Source organism: Pongo abelii, chromosome 4 (assembly GCF_028885655.2).
Source record: "Pongo abelii isolate AG06213 chromosome 4, NHGRI_mPonAbe1-v2.0_pri, whole genome shotgun sequence".
Lineage (NCBI taxonomy): Eukaryota > Metazoa > Chordata > Mammalia > Primates > Hominidae > Pongo > Pongo abelii.
In genome coordinates, this window is record NC_071989.2 from 130,917,925 (window position 1) to 130,924,575 (window position 6,651).

At 41.3% G+C, this 6,651-nt stretch overlaps 1 pseudogene; it reads left to right on the forward strand.

The window, feature by feature from the left end:
• Window positions 1–4,700: 4,700 nt before the first annotated feature.
• On the forward strand, window positions 4,701–5,659 carry LOC100459012 (arginine-fifty homeobox-like; annotated as a pseudogene).
• The last annotated feature ends 992 nt before the right edge of the window (window positions 5,660–6,651 follow it).

The window sequence follows — 6,651 nt, forward strand, 5'->3', positions numbered from 1 at the left end:
GTATTCTATGGTGTATACGTACCACATTTTCTTTATCCAGTCTATCATTGATGGGAATTTAGGTTGATTCCATGTCTTTTCTATTGTGAAAAGTGCTGCAATGAACATAGGCATGCATGTGTCTTTATAATAGAATGATTTCTATTCCTTCAGGTTTATACCCAGTAATGGGATTGCTAGGCCATATGGTATTTCTGTCTTTAGGTCTCTGAGAAATTGCCACACTGTCTTCCACAATGGCTGAATAAATTTAAACTCCCACCAACAGTGTACAAGTGTTTCTTTTTCCTCCACAACCTCACCAGCATCTGTTATTTTTTTACTTTTTTTTTTTTTTTTTTTTTTTTTTGAGACAAAATCTTGCTCTGTCACCCAGGCTAGAGTGCAGTGGCGCTATCTCGGCTCACTGCCAGCTCCGCCTCCTGGGTTCACACCATTCTCCTGCCTCAGCCTCCCAAGTAGCTGGGACTACAGATGCCCGCCACCCCACCTGGCTAGTTTTTTGTATTTTTAGTAGAGACGGGGTTTCACCATGTTAGCCAGGATGGTCACCATCTCCTGACCTCATGAGCCACCCGTCTCGGCCTCCCAGAGTGCTGGGATTACAGGCATGAGCCACCACGCCCGGCTATTTTTTTACTTTTTAATAATAGTCATTCTGACTGATGTTAGATGGTATCTCATTGTGGTTTTGATTTGCATTTATCTAATGATCAGTGATGTGGGGCTTTTTTTCATATACTTGCTGGCCACATGTATGTCTTCTTTAGAAAAGTGTCTGTTCATGTCCTTTGCCTACTTTTTAATGGAATTTTTTGTTTTTTTCTTGTAAATTTGTTTAAGTTCTTTATAGATGTTGGATATTAGATGTTTGTCAGATGCATAGATTGCAAAAGTTTTCTCCCATTCTGTATGTTGTCTGTTTATTAAACAGTTGTATATGCATGGAGTATATGAAGGAACTGAGCAATGAGCTTTAGATACATGACTTTATCAGCTTTGTAAGATGCTGAATATAAACAAATGATTTTTAGTATATAAATAGAAGAAATGGATGATGAAGAAAAACAAGCTATTTAAATTCCACAATTGCCTACTATTTCAAAGGCACTAGCTTGGTGGTACAGGTTACTTACAAAATTGTGTAAGTCATGGATCTGACTTGATTGTCTCCTAGGGGAGATGCTGTCCACACCACAAATTATAACACACAGTAGATATGCCACAGAAGAGTGACAAAAATTTGACTCCTCATTCCAAAGTCAAAAGATGACAAGACCTCATTTGGGGGCAGGAATCAAGAAAGATTTCTGGGAAGAGCTTTCATCTGAGATGTTCAGGCCATGATATAGACATTTTAGCATAAGAAATAAGTCATAGGTAGCATGAAGTAGGGAATCAGGGAATGCCCAGGGAATGCTGAGGATGACCTTTTGGTTTGCCCAGAGAATTGTGCTCCTAGAAGGCAGAGATCAAGACAGAAAAGTAAGTTGTAATCACTTTTGAAGGACTTTGGATTCCATGGGATTTGAATTTGGACAAAATAGTACAGGGAGTTGTTGAATGTTTTTGAGAAAAGCCTATCGGAGTGAGAAAAATTATTCCAGAAACAATATCCATTCTCTAGCACAGTTGAGAGAGCTCAAAGGTGGGGAAAGTCAGAAGCTGTTATCACAGTAAGTCTAGTTGAAAGATAATGAGAGTCTAAACTGGGTTGGTAGCAGTGGAAAATGAAGAAAACCACAAAGGTTTTATACAAGGAGAATCTATAGGACTTCACCACTCATTGTGGAATAAGAAAGATTGAGGAATTTTAAAAAGTGGACTTCAAACTTGGGTGGATAAAAAATGGTGGCACCAACAATAGTGACATGAAAAATTAGAAAGTGGGGCTCTTTTGGTGGGTTTGGTTATGTATCTTTGGAATTTGGGTGCTCCAATAACATCTAAAAACTTATAAAAACTTAGAAAGAGTAGTTGAGGGGAGATATACTGAGGGGTTTGAGAATCTGTTGAAGCAGAACGGAGTGTGAGTCCCCTCCAGAAAGAATTTTGGGTTCTATTTAAGAAATATTGAATGAATTCCTAATAGTGGCAGGGACTGTGTCGGGCATAGTAAAGAAAACAAATATACAAAACAGATCCCTTAAAAAGTTCAGCATCTAGTAAGTTTCTCATTCTGGTTCTATCACTTGTTTGCTATATAACCTAGGGGAATTAACATTTCAGTATTGTTCATTTTGCTTCTATTCTGGGAATATTGCCGTGTACATGCTTAACCACTTAGGTGGTGGTGATAGATTTGCCAGGTGTAAAATTTTTTAGCATCATGGGGGAGCTCATGGGAAATGTTATTATGAACAGTCATAAGGGCTAGTGGAGGCAAGGAATTAGGTGATAGCCAAAATCCCAGTCAGAGTGGAGGAGCACAACACATGGGAAACATTTAGAGAAGTCTCTGAGGTTAGAACCGAAGCCAAAGCCTTCCACTAGTGCGTCACTTTCCGACAGTGCAAGCCAGCAGTGGCCTTGAAGCACTCCCATGCTGAGTTTAAGCACTGGATCCAGAAGCCAGAGGAATAACATAGACATTTCTAAAAAGGAACCCTGTATAGTAGAGAACAGAAGAGAAGTGTGAAAATTGCAGATATCTTCACACTGTGCTGGTGTTTAGTCATTCAATTGATACTTATTGAGTACTTACTGTGTGCTCAGGGCTACTTTCTGAGTGTACAATAGTGAGCAAAGCAGACATGTTCCTGCCTCAGTTTATTCGCATTGTGATAAAGGAACACCTGAGGCTAATTTATTGAAGAAGCATGATGCCAGCATCTGCTTCCTGTAAGGACCTCAGACTGCTTCTACTCATGGTGGAAGGCAAAGGGGAGCCCATGTGTCGTAGGATGAGAGAGGGAGAAAGAGGGAAGAGAGAAGGTGTCAGGCTCTTTTTTAACAATCAAATCTCCTGATAACTAATAGACTGAGAACACACTCATTACCATGAGGACAGCCCAAGGCTTTTCATGAAAGATCAGCCTCCATGACCCAAACACCTCCCACCTTCAACACTGGGGCTCAAAATTTCAACATGAGATTTGGAGGCAACAAATATTCAAACTATATTTGTCCCTGATTCATAAAGTTTGTAGGCTAGTGAGGAAGACAGCTATTAATCAAATTTTTACTTGACTGTAATAAGTCTATAAAAAAGAAGGATACAGTTCAGCGAGAACCTCTAAAAAGAGGGCTTTCATTTAGATTGATGTATCCAAAGAGCTGTTCCAAGTGAATTATGTTTGAGCAAACAGGGGATGGAGGTGGCCTTCAACAAAGTCCTTTATTGAAGTGAGAGATGACGGGTGGACCACCAGACAGATCTATTCCTATTCCTGGTCACTAGAGCATCCAATTATAGAATCCTGAAGGAATAAAATATCAAAAGGTCCAAAAACACCAAAGGTGAACCCAGTGACCCAAATACAGAGAGAACAGGAAATTATCCAAAGTCTAGTCATGCTTACTACAGAGGCTGTAGCGCATAGTGGTAAAAACCCGAGTCTGTTATCAAACCAAAATTGAAGTCTGGCATTAAACCCCATGTGACTTGGACAAATTAGTAACTCTCTGTAAGCCTCAGTTTCCCCCTCTGTAAGGTAGAAATAATAAGTCACATACCCCTGTGACTGCTAAGAGAATTAAATAAAATAATTCATCAAACTTATAGCACAATTTCTTACACTATAAATGTTAGCTCTTATCATCATCTTGGATAAGAATTTTTTACTGAGGTATACAGTGATCCAGATATCATAAAATTCACTCTTTTAAAATGTGCAGTTTGGTGCATTCAGTACATTCACAAAGTTGTACAACCATCGCTATCTAATTCCAGGACATTTTTATCAGCTCAAAACTAAGCCTCATATCCATTTGTCACTTCTCTTCCCCTTCCCCTCCAGCCCCTGGCAACCACTAACCTACTTTCTGTCTCTATGGATTTGTCTATTTCAGACATGTCATATAAGTGGAATCATACAATATATGGCCTTTTGTGTCTACTGAGCATAACGTTTTCAAGGTTCATTCCTGTTGTATCGTGTATTCATACTTCTTTCCTTTTTATGGCTGAATGATATTCCATTGTATGGATATAATGCATACATTATTAGTATACAAGTTTTTGTGTGAACATATGTTTCCAATTGTCTTGGGTATATATCCAGAAGTGGAATTGCAGGATCGAATGGTAACTCTGTTTAACTTTAGGGGGAAGTGCCAAACTGTTTCCCAAAGCCATTGCATCATTTTACATTCCCACAAGCAAAGCATGAGTATCCCAATTTTTCCACAGCCTCATCAACACTTGTTATTGTCTGTCTTTTTTATTTTAGCTATCTTGGTGAGGGTGAAGTGGTATCTTGTTGTGGGTTTGATTTGCATTTCCCTAGTGACTAATTTTATTTATTGAGCATCTTTTTCATGTTCTTATTGGCCATTTATCTACCTTCTTAAAAGAAATGTCTATTCACACCTTTGCCCATTGTTTAATTGGGTTATTTGTTCTTTTATTGTTGAGTTGGATACAGATGTTATTTAAAAATTTTTGGACACACTAAGGAAACTGCATTTCCAGAGAGAGACACACCATGCAGGACTGAAAATGGTTGGTCTAAGGGGATTCATGACAGATTTCAGAAACCATGATGAACAGAATGGCCCCAGAGAATTTCCAGCCAGACCCTTTCATCAACAGGAATGATTCCAACATGAAGGTGATAGCACCACAGGATCCAGCTAGTCCCAGTTTCAGTCTGTCATCCAAGCTGGAGTGCAGTGGCATGGTCTCCACTCACTGCAGCCTCGATCTCCCAGGTTCAAGTGATCTTGCCACCTCAGCCTCCCGAATAGCTGGGACTACAACAATATGGAGAAGGCATCAAGAACGTACTTCATTCACCCACCAACAGTATGAAGAGCTAGAAGCTCTGTTTAGCCAGACTACATTCCCAGATAGAAATCTTCAGGAGAAACTAGCTTTGAAACTCAACCTACTGTAGTCAACAGTAAAAGCTTGGTTCAGGAACTGGCAATTCAGATTGAAGCAGCAGCAGCAGCAGCAGCAGCAGGAGCAGCAATCAGCAAAGCAAGCAAACCAGATCCTTTCATCCAAGAAGAATGTGCCCACCTCCCCTAGAACATCCCCAAGTCCTTATGCTTTTTCTCCTGTGGTTTCAGATTTCTACAGCTCCCTTCCTCCTCAGCCCTTAGACCCTTCCAATTAGACCTGGAACTCCACCTTCACTGAGAGTCCCACAAGTGACTTCCAAATGCAAGATACTCAATGGGAGAGGCTGGTGGCCTCAGTTCCTGCTTTGTACTCTGATGCCTATGACATATCCCAAATCATAGAACTGTACAATCTTCCTGATGAGAATGAGATATCCAGCTCTTCTTTCCACTGTCTGTATCAGTATCTCTCACCCACAAGGTACCAGGTAGGAGGACAGGGTTCCTCTCTGAGCACCTTTGTTGGTCCAGCTGTAGGCCTATCTCCCACACAAAACTGGCCCAGTATGACAAGCCAAGGCTTTGAAGCCTACAGTCTAACAGCCTGGAATTCCAGAAGACCTCCAATATGGTAAACTTTGGATTTCTCTGACCAGAGTATTAATAAATATGGACCATTTAGAAAAGATGTCTTCTTGCCTCTTGTACATGACTTTTTTTTCCTTTGTCTCATTTTAACGCAAACATCTGGGACTGTGTCTCTGATTTCCATGGAAATGTTGCAAAAAGAGTTTTCCAAGTAGAGCTGGGCACTATGCAATCAGCCCCACAATTCTTCCTGAGAAGCCTTCCTAGTCTCTTACATGGCCAATGAGACTCCAAAATTCACTTCCCAAAACTATCCTGGATTTTCTAAAAGTAGGACAGTGGTTTTGGGAGTTATCTACTTTATTTTTTAAAAACTAGGTCTCTCTCTGTCACCCAGGCTGGAATGCAGTGGTACAATCATGGCTCACCAAAGCCTTGACCTCCTGGGCTCAGGTGATTCTCCCACCTCAGCCTCCTGAGTAGCTGGGACTACAAGTGCCCGCCACCACACTCGGCTAATTTTTTGTTTGTTTTTTCATTTGTTTGTTTTTTGAGACAGAGTCTCACACTGTCACCCAGGCTGGAGTGCAATGGCGGGATCTCAGCTCACTGCAACCTCCACCTTCCGACGTTCAGGCGATTCTCCTGCCTCAGCCCCCTGAGCGGCTGGGATTACAGGCGCATGCCACCATGCCCGGCTAATTTTTGTGTTTTTGGTGGAGACAGGGTTTCACCATGTTGCCCAGGCTGGTCTCGAACTCCTGACCTCCAGTGATCCACCCGCCTTGACCTCCCAGGGTGTGGGATTGCAGGTGTGAGCCACCCAGCCCAGCCAATTTTTGAATTTTTTGTAGAGGCAAAGTTTTGCCATGTTGCCCAGGCTGGTCTCGAACTCCTGGACTTAACGTCATCCACCTGCCTCAGCCTCCCAAAGTGCTAGGAATACAAGATTGAACCATCACACCCAGCTGGGTTATCCAGTTTAAAAGAATTTTTTTTTTTCAAGGAAACCAGAGAAGCCATCATCCACTTTTCTCTCTGTATCATTCCGATTTT